This window comes from Sus scrofa, chromosome 1 (assembly GCF_054392235.1).
Source record: "Sus scrofa isolate SSC_HxYL_T2T_F1_AM1 chromosome 1, Sscrofa_HxYL_maternal_Yorkshire_Landrace_v2.0, whole genome shotgun sequence".
Lineage (NCBI taxonomy): Eukaryota > Metazoa > Chordata > Mammalia > Artiodactyla > Suidae > Sus > Sus scrofa.
Genome location: NC_139383.1, coordinates 77,877,879 through 77,898,065, shown reverse-complemented (window position 1 = coordinate 77,898,065; position 20,187 = coordinate 77,877,879). Strand labels below are relative to the sequence as shown.

At 44.3% G+C, this 20,187-nt stretch overlaps 1 protein-coding gene across 4 annotated transcripts in view; it reads left to right on the top strand.

Moving 5' to 3' along the window:
* FYN (FYN proto-oncogene, Src family tyrosine kinase) overlaps positions 1 to 20,187 on the top strand; it is a 225,160-nt gene that overhangs the window by 85,396 nt on the left and 119,577 nt on the right. For all 4 annotated transcript variants that reach the window (XM_021084366.2, XM_021084347.2, XM_021084361.2 and 1 more), the window contains exon 2: positions 14,738 to 14,805. The gene's annotated coding sequence lies outside the window, so the exon portion shown is untranslated. The remainder of the gene's footprint in view (positions 1 to 14,737; positions 14,806 to 20,187) is intronic.

Sequence of the window (20,187 nt, the reverse complement as noted above, 5' to 3'; positions counted from 1 at the left end):
TTCACCTTGGTCAGGTTTATTCCCAGGCATTTGATTTTTTGGAGTGCAATTTTAAAAGGTATTATATTTTTATAATCCTTTTCTAATGTTTCACTGTTAGTATACAGGAATGCAACTGATTTCTGAATGTTAATCTTATATCCTGCTCCTTTGCTGAATTTTTTGATCAGTTCAAGGAGTTTTGGGGTTGAGTCCTTAGAGTTTTATATGTGTAGTATCATGTGATCTGCATACAGTGACAGTTTAACCTCTTCTCTTCCTATTTGGATGCCTTTTATTTCTTTTGTTTTTCTGATTGCTTTGGCTAGAATTTCCAATACTATGTTGAATAACAGTGGTGAGAGTGGGCATCCTTGTCTTGTTCCAGATTTTAGTGGGAAGGCTTTCAGCTTTTCTCCATTGAGTATTGTGTTTGCTGTGGGTTTTATTATGTTAGGGTTTGTTCCCTCTATATCCACTTTGGTAAGAGTTTTGATCATGAACAGATGTTGGACTTTGTCAAATGCTTTTTCTGTATCTATTGAGATGGTCATGTGTTGTTTGACTTTTCTTTTGTTAATGTGGCATATGATGTTGATTGATTTGTGTATGATGAACCATCCTTGTGCACCTTGGATGAATCCCACCTGGTCGTGGTGTATGATCTTTTTTATATGTTGTTGGATTCCTGATTATTTATTGATGAAAGAACCAGTAGACTCAACCAAGTAAAAATATAAAGTGTCTGTATGTGAAAAAATCCTAAATAAAATTAAAGAAACCTTGGAAACATATTTGCCAGGAATACATCAAAATTATTAACACTCCATGCCCTGGTTTCCTTTCCTTCAGCATCTTTTTTTTTTCCCTTGCATTTTCATGACCAGGCGCTGACTCTGATTTCTTAACCACTGCATTGGTAGCTCATCTGGTATCTCATTTGGTTTCGTAAAACTCTTCCAGTTACTAGTGAGGTCTTTGCTGACATGTCTGATACCCTTCAGCAGTATCTGTCCTCCTCTACCAGGACTTCCCAGAGATTGTCTGACTTGAAACAAGTCCCTATGTAGCCTCTGAGCCTTTATTTCTCTTGGCAACAACTTAAAAATAAATAAACTCAAACACTGTGCACCATGCCCAGCACCGAGGGGGGTATTTTAAAGTGCGACGTATAGCCCTGCCATTGGAAAACCTCTGGCCAGCTTGGAGACATGCCGTGTCCACATGGTGAATAAACCTGGATTCAAGAGATAGGGAATAAAATAATGGATGTTACTGTTTAGTAAACCTTACCCACCTTTCTCTCTGACTTCTCTGACTTCTGCAGTTTCATTGGCTGTGGCTTCAACACACCCGAATCTCACTTCTCCTGGCCCTTGCCCATGAGGTGATTTCTATCAACAGCCTGCTATACAGCACAGGGAACTATATCTAGTCACTTGTGATGGAACATGATGGAGGATAATGTGAGAAAAAGAGTATTTTATATATATATATAATATATATATATGAATGACTGGGTAACTTTGCTATACACTAGAAATTGGCAGAACACTGTAAATCAACTATAATGGGAAAAAATTAAAATCATTAAAATTAAAAAAAATACAGATATACTTTAAAAAAACTCATATGGTTGGGTAATTAAGGTTTTACCGAAATTGTAAGATTTCTGTCTTTTTGTTCACTGCCGTATCCTTAGCCATCAGAACAGGGCCCAGCACAGAGTATATGTTCATTTGGTATTCACTGGATATATGAACAAAAAGTCTGCATTTTTTCCTGCAGATAAAGACTGCCCTCCCACAATTATACTCACGTTGACAATAAGTATAATCAATTCCTAGGAAGGTTATGATGGGCAGAACTCTAGTTCAAACATCAGGCCAACAGGGGTCCTAATCCAGGGTCTGCAATTCACCAGCTCTGTAAACTTGGACAGGTTAATTCACTTCTTCCAGACTGAGAATCTTCATCTGAAAAAATGTGGATAATAGACCCCACTCTGCTGGTGGTCGTCAAGGATGAAATGAGGTCATTTGTGCACCTGGCACATAGTAAGTGTTCAGTATATGTTAACTCTTATATTTATAAATGTTTCCCCCTTCCCTTCGATCCCTTCATATTGTCAAACTACAACTCTTCTCAGGGATATAGAAACAGAAACTGATTCGTGATGAGGAATAGCATAGAAGCTTTGGAGTCAGACCTGGCCCTGCCAGATGTCTGAGTTTCTTAACTTCTCTGCCCTTTAGTGTTTTTATCAGTTGAAGCTGTATAACGTTACCCATTACGTAGGGTTACTGTGAGGACAAAATAAGATACTGTATACAAAGCGCCTATGATATGTTCGGTAAATTCTCTTTTCCCTTCTTTTGTCTTGGTTCAGTTAAACCATCCCCCTGTGATTTTGGTACCACGTGTGCACATCTCTCTGGTACAGTGTTCTGCCATTTATTTTGATAGGACCTACAGAATTTAATGCATCTCTTGATATTATTGTATTACGTTATCACGTGCATGTGATTCAGTTTTTTTCACCAAATAATACTATGTATGATGCCTGTATTTGTTTGCTAGAGCTGCTCTAACAATGTCCCACAGTCTGAGTGGCTTAAACAAGAGAAATTTATTTTCTCCCAGTTCTGGAGGCTGGAAGTCTGAGATCTGCGTGTCAGCGGTGTTGATTGCTTTTGAGGCCTCTTGTTGGCAGGAGAATGGCTCTTGTCCATTTGCCCTCATGTGTTCCCTCCTTTTTTTTTTTTTTGTCTTTATGCCTTTTCTAGGGCCATTCCCACAGCACATGGAGGTTCCCAGGCTAGGGGTCTAATCAGAACTGTAGCCGCCGGCCTATGCCAGAGTCACAGCAACGCGGGATCCGAGCTGCGTCTGCAACCTCCACTGCAGCTCATGGCAACACCGGATCCTTAACCCACTGAGCGAGGCCAGGGATCGAACCCACAACCTCATGGTTCCTAGTCGGATTCGTTAACCACTGAGCCACGACGGGAACTCCATGTGTTCCCTCCTTTGCACTGGCCCTGATCTCCTGCTCTTATGAGGACCCAGTGGTATTGGATTAGCGCCCCCCCCCACCTTATTTTAACTTAATTACCTCTTCAAAAGCCCTGTCTCCAAAAATAGTCACTTTCTGAGGTTTACTGGGGCTGAGGGCAGCAACATATGAGGGGGGACACATTTCAGTCCATATCGATGAGTGCCTTTGATATTTTTTTCTCTCATGTCACTAAAAAAAATGTGGGGTACAACCAAGTCAAATTTTGTGACCCACCAAACTGATTACAAACTGCAGATTAAAAGGCACTGCTGTGGTGGGTTGTGTTGGTTTGCCAGGTCACTATGAAGTTGGCACAGGCATTGGGACTTGCCTTTGATTGCGGAGACAGCCCCAAAGCACAAAAGGGAGAGTAAGATCAGAGTGGGCAGCCTTTTGCAAACGTACAGCAATTCCCTTAGCTTAAGGGTCAGCAAAACTTTTCTGTAAATGGCCAGACAGCAAGTATTTTTGGATTTTCGGGCCATATCGTCTCGGTTGAGACAACTCTGCTTTTGTATCATGGCAGCAGCCAGAGTCAATACGTAAAGTAATGGGTGTGGCTTTGTTCCAGTACAACCCCATTTATTGACTCCAAAATCTGAATTTCTTAGGATTTTTCATGTATCATGAAATAGTCTTTAGATCCCCCTCAACCATTTAAAAACCATTTAAAGATGTCACTTAGCTGTGAAGCAGAAATTGGCACAACATTGTAAATCAACTATATTTAATTTTAAAAATAAATAAAAATAGGAATTACAAACCATTCTTTTTTTTTTTTTTTTTTGACTGCACTTATGGCATGTGGAAGTTCCTGGGTCAGAGATCGAACCTGCCCTAGAGCAGTGACCTGAGCTGCTGCGGTGACAAAGCTCGACCATTAACCCGCTGTGCTACAAGGGAACTCCTATAAAAACCACTCTTAGCTCCTGGGCTTGCAAAAGCAGTTGGCTCTGACCCACTGGTGTAAGCACCTCCCGTGCCCCTTCTGCTGAGGCCAAGGCCTCTAGCTAAGAGGCTGTGAAGGAATTGGCCGGGATGGTTTTCCTTAGTCCATGTAAATTCTTAACTGGTTATCATGTTTGACTCTTGTGATGTATCTATATTTTCAAATGGAAAAATCTCGATGGCCACTCATGGTAAAAAATGGTTTTCAGTGCAAATGGTATCTCACCAGAGAGAGCTTTAACTGGGGAATGTGGAAGCCCTCTTAAATGACCCACATTAGTTGTTTGTCAGAGAGTGAGTTTAAGAGTAGAATTAGTAGGAGTTCCCTTTGTGGCTCAGTGGTTAACAAACCTGACTAGGATCCATGAGGACACAGGTTTGATCCCTGGCCTCGCTCAGTGGGTTAAGGATGTGGTGTTGCTGTGAACTGTGGTGTAGGTCACAGACGTGGCTTGGATCCTGTGTTGCTGTGGCTGTGGCATAGGCCAATGGCTGTAGCTTTGATTTGACCCCTAGCCTCCACATGCCGCAGGTGTGGCCCTAAAAAGAAAAAAAAGTAGAATTAGCATCAGGAAGTCTGCACAAAGACAGGATTTGAGTCTAAGGGGTCTCCTTTAAGGAGCTAATATTCAGGAAAATTGAGCTGTTGAAGAAAGTCCTGGCTATCCTCATGGTGCTCAGAGGACAGCTGCTCAGTGCCTGGGCCAGTCCCCATGCTCCCCTCTGAGATTGAGTGAGGTTTCCCTATAGGAGCCCCGTATCCTCCACTGTTCCTCACACCTGCATCCTCTCCCCGCACAGTACGTGGGCCGTGGGGAGGCTCCCTCTCACCTCCCGTGGGGACTGCAAGATGCCATGTAAGTGCCCAAGTCCCTCTCCCAAGCAGAGGGGCCAAGCACGCCAAGCCCCCTGAGAAAGCCAGAGTGCAGCCCTGTGGGTTCCCGCACCACACAGATGTACTACAGGGGTGGCCAGGGCAGCTGTGCGGATCCCATGTCTAAGGATAACGGGGCCCACCCTGTACAGACCAACCAGGAAGCCAAGATCCAGCCCAGGACTGGGGGCCAGAACTGTCTCTGCATAAGTGGGTTGCTATCCACTCTGAGGAAGGTCAGAACCCTGCCCCCTGACCACATGTATCCATGTGGGAATCTGAAGAGCCTGGAAATGGACAGAGGCAGGAATGCTGTCCTGGGAGTTATTTTCACTATTTCAGGCTGCTGGGTGGAAACTAGACATTTATCCACAGCAAGGGTCAGAGGCCACAGTTGCCCCTGTGAGCAGGACTGAGCCAGTGTCTCAGGGTAACTCTGAAGGGGGATGTGGAGCACCTGCTGTGTGCCACGTAGACCGCCTTTATTCTCGGCACTTTCCCATCCGGAGATGCTGCAGACTGTAAGCCAAGGCCCCAGGAAACTGTTTCTTAGTCGACGTGAAAAAATGGGCTCGAATATCCAGACTTTCTCTTTAAAAAAGTCAATCACACAAAATCAAAATGATTTGTGTTCTTTTATTTTGAAGCTGTTTACTTTGTGTCGTGCTAACATATAATAATAAAATAGCTTTGGCATGACAGTCATCTTGAGGGAATTAAAAAAAAAATCCAATGAAATGAAATGGTACTTTTAAGCTTTCAGCACAGCAAATTTTTGAATTATCTTGCTTCAATTAAATTGCTGTGCTCTCTTGCTTTCAGTACTTGTAAGAGCTCTGTTTTGTCTCTGGTTTCACTGAGTTTTTTTCATTGAAGTATAATATTCATACAGAAAAAAGTATAATATTCATACAGAAAAGTACTCAAATTGTTAATTGCACTGAAAATGAATTTTCACAGAGCAAAACACTCCCTTGAAACAAGAATGTCACCCAAACTCTGAAGCCCCTAAACCCCTTCCCAGTTCTAAACCACCGCATTCTCACCAAAGGCAATAGTTATGCCATGATTTCTAACATCCATTGATTTCATCTGTTTTGAAGTTAATATACATACAATCTTAAGGATGTATTCTTGTGTCTCTCACAACATTGCATTCGGGAAATTGATCCATGTTGCTATGAGTTTGTAGCTTGTTTATTCTCATTGCTGTGTAATATATTGTATAACTCTACTGAAATTTATTTAGCCATTCTATTGTACGTGGGCTTTGGGGTCGGTTCCCGTTTGGAGCCATAGTAGACGGTGCTGCCAGGAACACTCCTGTCCATATCAGTGGGTGAGTGTGTTTAATGTTGGTGTAGGAGAGATTCCTTGATGGTGAGATTCTGGGTCATAGGACACAGGTATGTCCAGCTCTAATGGATCCTACCAGGTTTCCAAAGTGTCTTTATCAGTTGACGCTTTCACCACCACTGGATGAGAGTCTGCATTGCTCCATGTCATCGCCAAGACTCTGCGGTTTTTGTCTCTGTCATTTTGGCCTCTCTGTGTATAGGTAAGGTACTGTCGTTTTCATTTACTTTTCTTTGGTGACTGATCTAGAGCATCATCTTCTATGTTTATTGGCCATTTGGGTTCCCTTTTTTGGTGAAATTTCTTCTCAAAGATTTGCCCCTTTTTTTTCCACATGGATCTGTAGGAGCACTTTGCTGGGTATATATTGCAATTATTTTCTCCACTCTGTGGCCTGCCTTTTGATTTTGTTGATAACTTTTGATAAAGACATTCTTAATTTTAATACAGTCGAAATGATCATATTTTTCCTTCATGGTAAACACTCTCTTATGTTCAGTTAAAAAAAATTTTTTTACTTTAACCTGTCACAAGATCTGACAGTATTCTTTGTTTTCTTCTGTAAAGTTGTGTTATTTTACCTTTCACATTTATTTCCACCATCCATCTGGAACTGATTTTTGCAGGTAAGGTCGAGATTAAGATTTATTTATTTTCAAAAAAAAAAAAAAATTTTTTTTTTAATTTAAAAAAAAGGAGTTCCCGTCGTGGCGCAGTCGGACTAGGAACCATGAGGTTGTGGGTTCGGTCCCTGCCCTTGCTCAGTGGGTTAGCGATCCGGCATTGCCATGAGCTGTGGTGTAGGTTGCAGATGCGGCTCGGATCCCGCATTGCTGTGGCTCTGGTGCAGGCCAGCGGCTACAGCTCCCATTCGACCCCTAGCCTGGGAACCTCCATATGCTGCGGGAGCGGCCCAAAGAAATAGCAAAAAGACAAAAAAAAAAAAAAATTAAAAAAGATTTATTTACTTTCAGATGGATGCCCAGTGTATTTGTGCCATGACAAAGCACCACAAACTGGGTGGCTTAAAACAACAGAAATTTATCCTTTCATAGTTCCGGAGGCCAGAAGCCTGAAATCAAGGTGTGGGCGGGGTCGTGTTCCCTCTGGAGGCTCTGGGAAAGAATCCTTCCCTGCCTCTTCCTAGCTTCTGGTGGTGGCTGGTGATCCTTGACGTTACTTGGCTTTGTAGCTGCCTTACTCCAGTCTCTGCCTCCATGTCGTCACATGGACTTCTTCCCCTGTGTCTAAAATTCCTTCTTCTTATAAGGACACCTGTCATTGGATTTAGGACCCACTCATATCCACTGTAACAGTCATTTTAACTAATTACATCTTCAATAATCCTATTTCTAAATGATGTCCCATTCTGAAGTATTAGGAAGTTAGGACTTGAATCTGTATTTTAGGGGAAAATCCAACACTCAGTTTACCCAGCACCATTTCTTGAACTTCAGTGTCATCTTTGTCTCAGATTAGGTGACTATCAGTGTAGGTCTATCTTTGGACCTTGTTTTTTGTTCTATTGGTCTAATGGTCTATGACACACATACCACACTGGCTGAATTCCTGATGTTTTATAATGAATCTTGGTATCTGACAGAGCAAGTCTTCCAGCTTTGTTGTTGTTCTTCAAGATTACTTTGCTTTGGGGCACTTTGCATTTCCGTGAAAATTTTAGAAACTGCTTGTCAGTTTCTACCAGGAAAGAAAAAACTATTTTTTAAAAATCAAAATTGCCTGGAAGATGCAGTTGGGGGAAGAAGTGATGTCTTTAAAATATTGAGACTTTCGGTCCTTGTACATGGCGTAACCCTCTTTTATTTAGAGCGTCTCTAAATTCTGTCGATAATGTTTATAGTTTTCAGTGTTAAGGTCTTATGTATCTTTATTGGAGGTATTCCTAGATATTTGACATCTTTTGATGGAGATTTGTTTGGATGAAATAAAAAGCAGAGGAAGAGAAAAAAAGCTTCGCCAGGTTTACCACTTCCTCGTATTAAGGAATTTTCCCACATGTACCACGCTTAGCAGGGCAGAGATTTAAGTTGAGGTCTCACAGGCTCTAGATAAGAGCTGGGCCAATAAATTAGTTATCTCTTCAAAAATGCAGTTTTTAGAAGAGGAGAAATGGTCCAAATGTGGGGACCTCAGATATAGGTCAAACAGGTCCTTGGTAGAGAGAGGGTGGGGCATTGGGTCGGCCGTGTAGCCACATAGCGAAGAGGTGTTGGGGACACGATGCAGATCTTGGTTGGGCAGGGGTCTAGTTGAGGGGTTTTCAGTGCTGTTAGAGCACTAGGCTTTCCCAGAAGTGCCAGGTGGGCCAGGAGGATGGTCAAGGGGGTGGTGTTTTGAGTCCTTTCCTCTTTAAACCAGCACTGTTCCATTCCTCTTTTATCTGATATTTTGGAGTGTTGCATAAGCATTGGAATACACATGCATTCACATCTGTATTTGAATGTGTATGGTTCTTGCACTAAAATAATAATAATTTAAAAAAAAAAAAACAGCTTAAAGACTTCCAAACTAGATATTAACATTCCATTCAGCCCCCGGATTCTGGGACTTTCATATCGTAGCCAGCCAACCCTCCAGGGGCTCTGAGCACATCACTGTTAACCTTGATCTTGGCAGCACTGTGATACTGTGTGCGTGTCACGGTCCTTCCCAGGAGCTGCAGAATGTCTATCTGGAGGGTCTGGAGAGCAGGAATCAGGCTGGAAGGGAGCTCAGGGACTTGTCCAGCCTCTGCACCTGCGTCCTAGCAAAGCAATATTTCTGTTCGGGCTGGATTGTAAATTGCTAGAAATAGCTTCATTTACTGGGAAAGTCAGAAATAATTCAAGTACACTGCACAACAGAGTTTCTATTTTATTTTTACCTACACCTAAGTAATGTAGTCACCTGACACAAAATCATTGCCAGAAAGAAAAGAAAGACATTCTTATAAATATATTACTTCATTCTTGCCTTAGAGAGGTAGAATCTTTTCTCCCTCCAGATAGTCAAGTAATTATTCCAGTGGCATTTACTTCATTTATTTCTTTCCCAAATAAATCCTCAGCCTAGTGGTTTAAATATGACAATCATCATCATCATAAATAGTAGTAGTAAAATATGATTTTATAATAAAATAATCTGATGGTTAATATATAATGATTATCAATCTATTGCTATGATTATTAATATATATCAATAATGTATAATATTACATGAAGGAGGAGGAGAAGAAATGATGTCACCACCACCCTGACTGTTTGGGATTGATGAGATTACAGAGAGCCCTAAAACCCCATCTGACCCCTCCGAGCACCCTCTGTCTGACTCAGCCCTGCCGTCTGTGCCAGTGAGCTCAAAAGATGCACCTCAGAGCCACCTCTCTGAGGATAAGCAGAGGATACACCCATTTGCTGGTTTGGCAGTGCTCTGCTCCCCCATGAGCCCAAGTTCCCCCTCCAGGCAATCCTGACCAGGAAGGAACACCTGGCCCCTTCGAGTCCCACCTCGCTGCCCTCTTGTCCTGTGGTCGGGAACTCCTTCGTGCTAGCCCAGGGCCCTCCACGCTCATCCCTTTGTCTGCCCGTTGCCCTTCCTCCTCTTCTGCCCTTTACTCCCAGCCCAGAAAATAATAAAACAACAATCCCAGCCTCGCTCAAGTCTCCCCAGTGGTGGTGAAACCAGAAGGCCTGGGTCCCCTGCAGAAGGGGAGAGCAGATGGGCTGGCGATGCCTCCTCAAGCATCCCCTCCCCATGAGGAGGAAGGCCGACCAGTCCTAACGGGCTCGGTTTCCTAGGGAACCCTGAGTTTTCTGCTGCCCAACCCCTTCCCTTGCGATGGGCTTGGTTGGCATGCTTGCTTGTTTCATGCGTTATCCTGCCATTTGGAACGCTTTAGTTTTGCAGACAATTGATTTTGGACTTGCAAGGAGTATTGTTGCAGGCCCAGCTCAGACCTCACGCCACACAGGACAGCCATAGCCACAGCAGAGCTATGGAGGGGAGGAGAAGGCGCCCTCCCTCGCCCCTGTCCCTCATTCTTCGCTTTTGAAAATAAGACAGCAGAGACTCACACAACTGCTCCTGAACAGGTGGGCTCTGCAGGTGTGCTGGCTGTACTGTCAGCCTGCACCAGCTAGAGGAAGACATGGAATCCCCATCATGAAACTTGGGTCATGTGGTCACAAAGGTGCACTAAAAAAGATAAAGCCCTCTGAACGCAACAGAATGACCGCAAGTGCCTCCTCTGTGCAAGGCAGTGGGCCAGGAGGGGTGTCAGTGGTTTAAAGGTAAATTTAGAATAAGTTCCTGCCCTAAGGGTCTGGCTTTTTCCTTTGAAGCCAACAGTGTGGTAAATTCCACAGTAGAAGTATAAACAGTGAGATGACTCCCAGTGGAGGAACTTCAGGGAGGGGTTTAATATTTGAATTGGGCTTAAGGCGCAGGTTGCATCCCTGTTCTTGCAGGTGGAGAAGAGGATGCGTAAGGGAGAAGAAACAGGGCAGGCAAAGGCCCAGAGGAGGGGCAGGCTCTGGGAACATCAGATGGTTTGGTAAGGCTGGCATGAGGGAGGAAGGAGAAATAGCAGATAAGGCCGGGCGGGCCAGGTTTGGAATGAGAGTGGGTGGCTTTGAGTACAAAGCTGAAGGGTGTGAGTTTAAGTCATTGGTTTTTCTGTAGCAGTGTCACCACACTGAGGTCTCGAGCAGCTACTTTCTTCTCCATACTGTGTACTGGGGTATCAGCTTCCTTTTAAGAGGCTTCCCACTGGTTTATGCCAGAGACCCATTCCCTCGTGTAAGCCATCACTCTGCAGGTGCTCACTGAGAACCTCCCATATATCTAGCCCTGTAACAAGTTCTGCTGAAAGACCATGGAAGGTTTTGAACCAGTCAGTGGCAGGGTAGCAGGAGCCACTGGATCAGTAGCCTGAGTCATAATTCTGCCTATGCCACCCAGTAAGCATAAATCCTTAGGGAAGTCTCCTGGCCTTGCTGAGACCCGTTTCTCACCTGTGATGTGCAGGCCTGGGCTGGTAAGTTGTTCCCAGGAGAGACATTCTAGGACTAACACGATCAGAGCTGTAATCCAGAGCTTTCCTGTATGTAGACAGAGGAGGAAAAGGCGAGGCCTGAGGCAGAGAGGCCAGTTGGGGAGTGATGGCAAGAACGTCTGTGAGTTTGGGGTTAATAGGTGCAAACTGTTACATTTGGAATGATGGAACATGAAGGAGGATAATGTGAGAAAAAGAATATATATATATACACACATACATATGACTGAGTCACTTGGCTGTATAGCAGAAATTGACAGAACATTGTAAATCAACTATAATGGAAAAAATAAAAATCACATACACATACACATAGATTTAGAATGGATAAGCAATGAGGTCTTGCTGTATAGCACAGAGAACTATATCTAATCACTTGTGATAGAACACGATGGAAGGCAATGTGAGAAAAAGAATGTATAGATAAGTAAGACTGGGTCACTCTGCTGTATGGCAGAAATTAACAACATTGTAAATCATCTATAATAAATTTTTAAAAAAGATTTAACAACAACAAAAAAGAACTTCTCTGAGGTGTCTTAAGCATGAGTGAGACCTTTCAGATATTCAATAAGCATGATACTCAGTGCCAGCCACTGCCACTGCCCTGAGTATTGGGAATCTAGCAGTGACCAAAACTAAGTCTCTGCCCTCGAGGTGATTTCTATGGAGAGGGCAGCAGTGGGACTGGGAACAAGAGTAATGGATCAAGAGCTGCAGTTTGAAATTCATGACAAGGGCTGCTAGTTGCGGGTGTGGGAGTATATGAGGTACGAGGGAATCGAAAGCAGAAAGGTTTGATGGGAAAGAGACCTTCGGGGATAGAACGTAAGGATCATTCTGTGGAAAACCATGATAGAAAACGCATTCTTCATGAAGCCAGCACCCCAAACCCATCTCCTAAAATATCCCCTTGTGGTTGCAAAGCCATGACCCTGAAGAGAGAATGTCCTTTGAGACACCCGGCTGTTCTTGACTCCTCACTCCTGTGTCTGAAGCAAAATTACCCAAGGGCTGTATGTGGTTTTATATAATAGCAGGTCTCTTTGGTTTCCTCAGAAAGGTCTTTAATAACCAGACCAGCTGTCTCTCTCCTATTCATTCATCATTTATTCATTTATCCTCCCGCCCTTTTCCTCAAGTTACTGGAGTGGATCCAGACGCAGATTCTGAGAGTCTCAAGCTTTTCCTTATTTACCCTTCAGTAATTACACATCACAGGTTGTTTTCCCTGTTAGAGTTTGAGGCTGAGCAATTAGTCTCCCATTGTCTTTGCAGGAAGTGACATCCACGTGACTTCTCCGGAAGGCAACTGTTGGCCCCTCTGGTTAAAAGAATTGGAAAGCGTTCAGCATTTCCTCTGGACTGGCTGATTTAGAAAGCTTTTGGAAATGGGCAAAGTGAATAACATAACAGTTGTCAGAACCAGAAATACTCCTGGGTCAGTTCCCCCAATAAAATGGGCCTCAGGGCTATTGCTCTGGTCTCTTGATGCGCTGACTGTCTAGACCCCTCACTTTGTGGCTGAGCATGGTATCTCAGTGTTCTGTTCCTCTTCTCATGTTTTACTGGGGACTGATTAGTCAGGATGCTTTTCAGCTTCAGATCACTGACAACCCATCCTAAGGAGGCCCAAATAGTAAGGAATTTGTTGGAAGTCCAGTAGTTCAGAGATTTCAGAGTTGACCAAATGTAATCACCCCCACTCTGTTTCCCTGTGCTTTTTTCTGTCTTGGCCCTCCTGTGTGGCCGAGGTTTATCCCTCAGCTGGAGCGAGGTAGCTTGGAAGTCATAGGCATCACATCCCACATAACCCTCGCAGGAGGCTATTTCCCCCAGAAGGATGAGGAGAAGCTCCCAGCAAAATGGTTCTGCACATCTCATTGGCCAATCTAGGGTCACATGCCTATTATTGAACCTGTCACTGGCAAGAGGAACAGATTTCCCTTAGATCAGTGCATACTGGACTTCAGCATGTACACAGATCACCTGGAAATCTGGTGAAATAGTTTCTGATTCAGTAGGTTTGGGGTGAGGCCTCAGCGCTGACATTTCTCAGAAGCTCCCAAGTGATGCTGATGTGCTGGGCATGTTGCAGCGCCTCAGACCCTTCAGGCCCCCTCCCTCCAGCTGGGGGTGCTGTCACCTGCCGACAAGGCACTGTGGCTGAAGAAATATGGGGAAATCTGCTAAGAAGGAGGAAGAGGTGGCCCCACTCAGTTGAGAAAGGTATTAGAGATGCTGTATCCAGCACATAATGAGAGTGTTACCTTTAAGCCAGGAGAAAGCCACACAAAGTCTATGATGTGCATTAGAAGCAAAAAGTACATGTAGTGCTAGGTATGGTGTGGGAGCACTTATAAGTATCTTATTATTTATTCATCAGTATGTGTACACTGCAGTTCTTGAAACAAAGGATTTAACAGTCATGCTGCCCTCTTCATGGTCATTCAGCTGTTTTTATTTAACACCAAATATCTAGCGTGTCTTAAAAGGAACAAACTCAAATGAAATGGATTTAAATGTCCTTAAGTATAAGAAGAGCATGCCAAGTCCAGCCTTTGTTCTTTGAGTGGCTATCTCATCAGTCTTAGTTCCCGGGGAGAGAGGGTACACCCCCACTTCTCCTAAGAGTCACTTGACATGATGTCGGGCGTAAAAAATGCTGCCTGCCAGTGGTGACTCTCTGCCAAAGCAAATGGTCACAGTGCCCTTAGGCATGGTTTTCATTGCAGAAAGTCATTCTGCTCTCTTCATTGAAAAGGAAGCACTATTCTGTTACTTGTGTGTGTGTGTGTGTGTGTTTTGGCAGAAGACACACAGGAGTCTTGAGCTACAGCTATTTTGGAAAAAAGACTGAAGGACCAGCGTCCATGCTGAGGCTGCTCCATCACAGCCGCTGTGGGTCCTGGTGTGGAATATGCTGCCAGGTGTTGAGTAAACCCTCCCAGGATGGTCACCTTGCTAGGGATGCCATCTCTGACCTCATGGACTATGACATCCTTATCATTTAGTGCAGTGAGGTCGATAGGATAATTTGTGTCTTTCAGAGACTAAAAGTCTAGAAAAGAAAGGTAAGGGTCTCACAGCCAGCAGGGGAGAAAGGAGTATGTTACTGAAAGAAATAGGAAAGAGGAATTGGTTTGGGGGGAAAAGCGGTAGAGCTCAGTTTTAGATACCTTTGCATTGTTCTCCTGGCTTCAATTATCTTAAAGGGCTAAAAATTCAAATAAAGTGTCTGTAAGCACAGTTTCTGGCTTATCTCATTTTTCAGACTTATTTGTTATTGGCAAGTGCTGGGTGAATTTGTAAATTGGTTTCATCTTTCCTGCAGAAAAAGGAAGAGGAATCTGGCAGCATGAGTGTGGTGCCCCAAACAAGGAAGATGTTGTGGTTTCCGGAAGGAAAACACAGATATGTTAAATTATTTCTTTGCCTAACGGTGCCTTTTTCCTTTTGTGTTTTTCAGGACCAGTCCAGCAGCCATATTAAGACATGTGGTGTATATAAAGTTTGCGATCGTTGGGGGACATTTTGGTAAGTGTCACCACCTTTATTTCTAACACCTTGTGATGTAAATAGAGCTCATAAAGGAAAACCATGACCTTGTTCTGCGAATCTTTTAAATCTGCACTACCCTTGACAAAGTGGATTTTATAATGAAACGCGACCTTCAGTTGGTATTTTCTGACAACTTTGACATTTTTTCTTGTCATGGTTGATGTTACCGAGCAATATGGGGTTTCTGAAGATTTATTAAGAAGTCTAGATTTTAGGAAAGCTTCCAGATGCAGGATAAAGAACACCCTGGACCATTTAGTTTATTCTCTAAGCCACTCATGGAATATGCAAGTAATATACTTGCAGACCAAAAGATTTTTTTTTTTTTTTTGTCTTTTTAGGGCAGCATCTGTAGCACATGGAAGTTCCCAGGCTAGGGGTCTAATCACAGCTACAGCTGCCGGCCTATGCCTGAGCCACAGCAACACAGGATCCGAGCCGTGTCTGTGATCTGCAGCTCACGGCAACACCAGATCCTTAACACACTGAGCAAGGCCGGGGATCGAACCTGTGTCCTCATGGATACTCGTCAGGTTCGTTAACCACGGGAACTCCAGAATTTTTTTTTTTAATGTTTTTAAATTTCCAAAGCAGAGAGATCCCTCTGATCTCCATGTTGAAGAGAGAGAAAAAAAGGCAGTTAGATGCTTGGCAAATGGGACATGGGACATGAAAGGGCGTTAAGAATCCACCATGCCTGGGACCCAGCCCCCCAGCTGGCAGAGCAGTGGCCTGAGAGACCAGGAGCATTCAACTCAACAGCCACCCAGAAGACCTTGCGAGCAGTAGTCAGAAGGATAGGAGACTTGGGTTAAAGCTCACATTCTCCACTTACTGGTTGTTACCCAGTCTCCCTGAGCCTCAGTTTCCTCATCTGTAAAATGAGGCTCAGGCCACCTTGTAGGGTGGTCGTACGAATAAACGAAGCTAGGTGGTGCTGGGGCACCATGTGTGCTCCATAAGGCAGTTATTCCTGGTAACACAACAGCCTTGTTTGGAAGCTGGACGTTTGCTGTTGAGGTGTGTAGCTTCCAGTAGGTGGGCTGTGGGGGAGGGGAGAGCCTGGTCACACCATGTTTGCTACCACAGGGCATGTCACAGCTGGTCACCACAGTCTGTTCGCCAACATCCACACCATGATGAGCTATGGGAGGCCCTGAGACATTTGCTGTCTTCTCTCGCACTGTCAACCCGTTCTTAAACCGGTTTCACTAAGTTAACCCCCTTGGCAGCCAGGTGCAGTTACATTGTTTGAGCTTTGTTCAGTACTGGAGTGAGTGTTGTTCTGAACCAAAGTAACAAGAAGAAAAAGAAGGGGTTGGAGGAGGTGGTACCCTTGCTGCGCCCTCAGTTCCCATGCTGAAGCTTTCATTTCTAAGCCTTTCTTTGGACCTTTTCGTCTATGCTTATTATTACAGCCTGCACAGAGATCCAGTTATTGGGTAGAAATTTGTGAGCTTTGACTGAAGAGTCTGGCCTCGGGGCAGGGCCTTTACCCGTGATGGGGCAGAATCAACTCTTGTGCTGCGAACGGGCTGATGTGTGAGATTTGGGTGTCAGGAAGTGACGACCTCCAGTCTCAGGGCATCAAAGAGATGGGCATGGCCTCAGGGGTTGTCTGGCCCAGTCTCCCACTAGCCACAAAAAAGTCTCTTCTCCAGAATTTCTGGCAGAAGGGAATCCAGATTCTCTCAGAGATGAGTGCTCATTATTGCAGAGGAGCTTTCTCAGATTAAAAAGTGATTGGAGGGGAGTTCCCATTGTGGCTCCATGGGTTACCAACCTCACTAGTATCCATGAGGATTCGGGTTTGATCCCTGGCATCACTCAGTGGGTTAAGGATCCGGCCTTGCCATAAGGTTGCAGATACAGCTCGGATTCTGTGTTGCTGTGGCTGTGGTGTAGGCCTACAGCTGTAGCTCCAATTGGACCCCTAGCCTGGGAACGTACATATGCTGTGGGTACAGCCCTAAAAAAAGTGATTGGGGGCACTGGGAGATTTGTTGGGGGGGGCGGTAAGAAAATTGTGCTAGATCTTGATTGTAGTAGTATTTATACAACTACAGACTTTCATGAAAACTCATAGCTCTACAGTAGAAAGAGTGAATTTGTCTGTAGTTAATTAAACCTTGTTTTTTTCGTTGTTGTTTTTTTTTTTGTTTGTTTGTTTTTTGTTTTTTTTTTTCCCGTTTTCTAGGGCCGCACCCAAGGCATATGGAAGTTCCCGGCTAGGGGTCCATTTGGAGCTGTAGCCGCCAGCCTACGCCATAGCCACAGCAATGTGGGATGTGAGCTGCATCTGCGACCTACACCACAGCTCATGGCAACCCCAGATCCTTAACCCACTGAGCGAGGCCAGGATCGAACCCGCAACCTCATGGTTCCTAGTTGGATTTGTTAACCGCTGAGCCATGACGGACACTCCCTTAAATTTTTTTTTTAAAGACAAACTTTTTTTTTTTTCTTTTTGGGCCACACCTGTGGCATATGGAGGTTCCCAGGTAGGGGTCTAATCTGAGCTACAGCTGCCGGCCTACACCACAGCCACAGTAACGCTAACCTTAATTTTTTTAATGTGGAAAAAAACAACAAGCACTTAGACAAATTCCAAGACATTAGCTGAAATTGTTAAAAAGAAAGAGGGAAGGAGAGAAGGAGGGAGGAAAGAGAGGCAGTCTAGTCCGTGTCTTGAGCTACATACAGCACATGCTCAAGGGAACAGGGACCTGGTCTCCTGCTTCTGCACCGTGCCTGACACAGGGAGGCCCATGATGAGTATTCACTGGAGCATCACCTGCCCGTAGTCACCCTCTAAGCAGACAGACAAGTGCATTCACTCTCCACGCACCAGCCCACTGGATATTTGAAGACACTCCTTCGTCGTTTATCTTCTCTGGGCTGACCTTATCGTTTCCTGTTCTTCTGACTCTTTGTTTCCTGGTTCTTTTCCTCTCCCCCTCCCCCAACCCAGGAACTGTCCTTGAGGAAACATCTGCTTTTCTAGATCTCTACAGGCACAGCCCCCGAGGGGGTCTGGCCAGGGAGGAGCGCACTAGGTCCTCCTTCTGTAGACAGTGTTAGCTACCAGCACTCATCCTCTTCCTCACTGAGAGCTTGGTGCTGGATCAGATCATGGTGGATTTCAAGAACAGAGCTCCTAAAAGTAGGGAGGCTAGCCATCCAAGAGATCGGGTGGCCGCAAATCTATCCTTGTGAATGTCTTCACTGAAATGAGGCTGGGCCCTGCCACTCCTCGCTTGAGACTGCACCATGCTGTTTATAAACCCTTCAGGGTAGTGCTGCGTTACACATCCTGACTCTTCACTGTGAGTCATAGGAAGTTTGAAATCCTTAATATTAAACTCGTAGGTGCTTTGAAACCTTTAGATACTAGCCCGGGGGGAGATACGCCATTACATAAATACAAAGAGGGCAGGTCTCAACCCAGGTTTGTGGTGTCCTCTCAGACAACGTTTGTCACCACAGGGGTAGGGAGGGTGTGTACTCCTGGCATCTGGCAGATGGAGGCCAGGATACTGCTGCAGACCCAAAAATGCACAGGACAGCAACACATGCACACATGCGCAGAATGATCCAGCCCAAGATGTCAGTACTATTGAGGCTGTGAAATTGATATAGAAATAATTTTAAAGGAGATCTTATCGTGGCTCAGCAGAAATAAATCTGGCTAACACCTGTGAGGACACAGGTTCAATCCCTGGCCTCACTCAGTAGGTTAAGGATCCAGCATTGCTGTGAGCTGTGGTGTAGGTCACAGACACACCTGGGACCTCATGTTGCTGTGACTGTGGTGTAGACAGGTGGCTACAGCTCCAATTTAACCCCTAGCCTGGGAACCTCCATATGCCATGGGCGTAGCCTTAAAAAGACCCAAAAAAAAAAGTAATTTTTAAAATTACAGTGTCTACAGTATTCATTATTTTGAAGGTTTAAAATTTTAAATATTTTGACACTTAAATACATTTAACTGTAAAACATAAAAAAGTCTGTTTGGGGAATCACAGAGTTAAAAGGGCTCCTAAGAGGCCACATTACCCCAGATTCCAAGCAAGAGTTGATCTAAATGAATCAGACAGATGGGTGTCTGAAGTCTTGTACTGAAGACCATCAACTAAAGCTGAAAGCGAGACTCACACAACTTGATCCCCGCATTCACACAAAAGAGGTTGTCTCGTATTTTCAATTTCAGCCCCAGCTTCTTCAGATGTGTTTGCCTTCAGATGACCTCTGAGATGAAATGGTATTTTCAATCTGGGCTAGTCTTTCCTTTTAAATCAAGGATGTGATTTTCGAGTGATGAAAATGTGCTTAAGGAGGAGAGCGATCTCATTACAGATGATTGAGATGGGGTATTTTGGTACACAGGGCTGTTTATTTGCATCAGTTTCCAGTGACACTACAATCTGGTCTCACCGTGAGTCGCTGAGAGCTTTTGTAGCCCAATATGGTTACATTTGCTGAAGCAGAGAGATTAAAGCAACACATGTCAAGCTGTGATAGAGGACAATCCACTTGAAAAGCCTTTAATTATAGGGCCTATTTCGGGAGGGTAACTGTGCTTTTTGTGAGGTATATTTTGGGATCCACTAACCCAGCTTCAAGGCCAGTAATATCTTCCCAGAAAGGGTGTGGTTGTGTGCTGGTGGACATGAATGTTTTCTTCCCCACAGTTTGGTATTTGGTATATTCCTTTAGCTTTACTCCCCTTCATTTTTTTTTTTTTTCTGATAATCTTTTCTCTTTCAAGAATGCTGTGAAAATGTGTTCTGGAAAGCTGGAGAAGAGAAAGATAAAAGATCTCATTTAGATGGCCAAGCCCAAAGATTTGAGGGCTTTACATTATCCATCTGCTGTTTTTAAGACGAATAGAATTTGGAGGAATGTACCAGAGCTAGGAGTAAGCAGAGTCAAGTGAGACTATAAAAACACCATGTTGGGGCAAAATATTTTAATGTAAATATCTGTGGCAAAACTACACATTTATAGCTGCTTGTTTCCAGCACCCCTTTCCAACCCATGGGTCGTTCTCATGGGCCATTTCATGCTCTTTCACGAGCACTGAGGACCCTGAGTGGGTACTGGCTTTCACTTTTGTTCTTCAAGACTTGTGCCTTTTCCCTGCTTTACCTCTGGTGCCTCCCTCTTAATACCTGAGTCCTGAACCTAAGAACTTGCTGCCCAGCCAGCATTTCCTAAGTCCTCCTCTTAAAGTGAATGAGGAGTTCTCTTATGGCCCAGTGGGCTAAGGGTCCAGCATGTCACTGCAGCAGCTCAGGTCACTGTTGTGGCTCGGGTTCAATCCCTGGCCCATGCTTCAGGCGCAGCCAAAAAATAAAA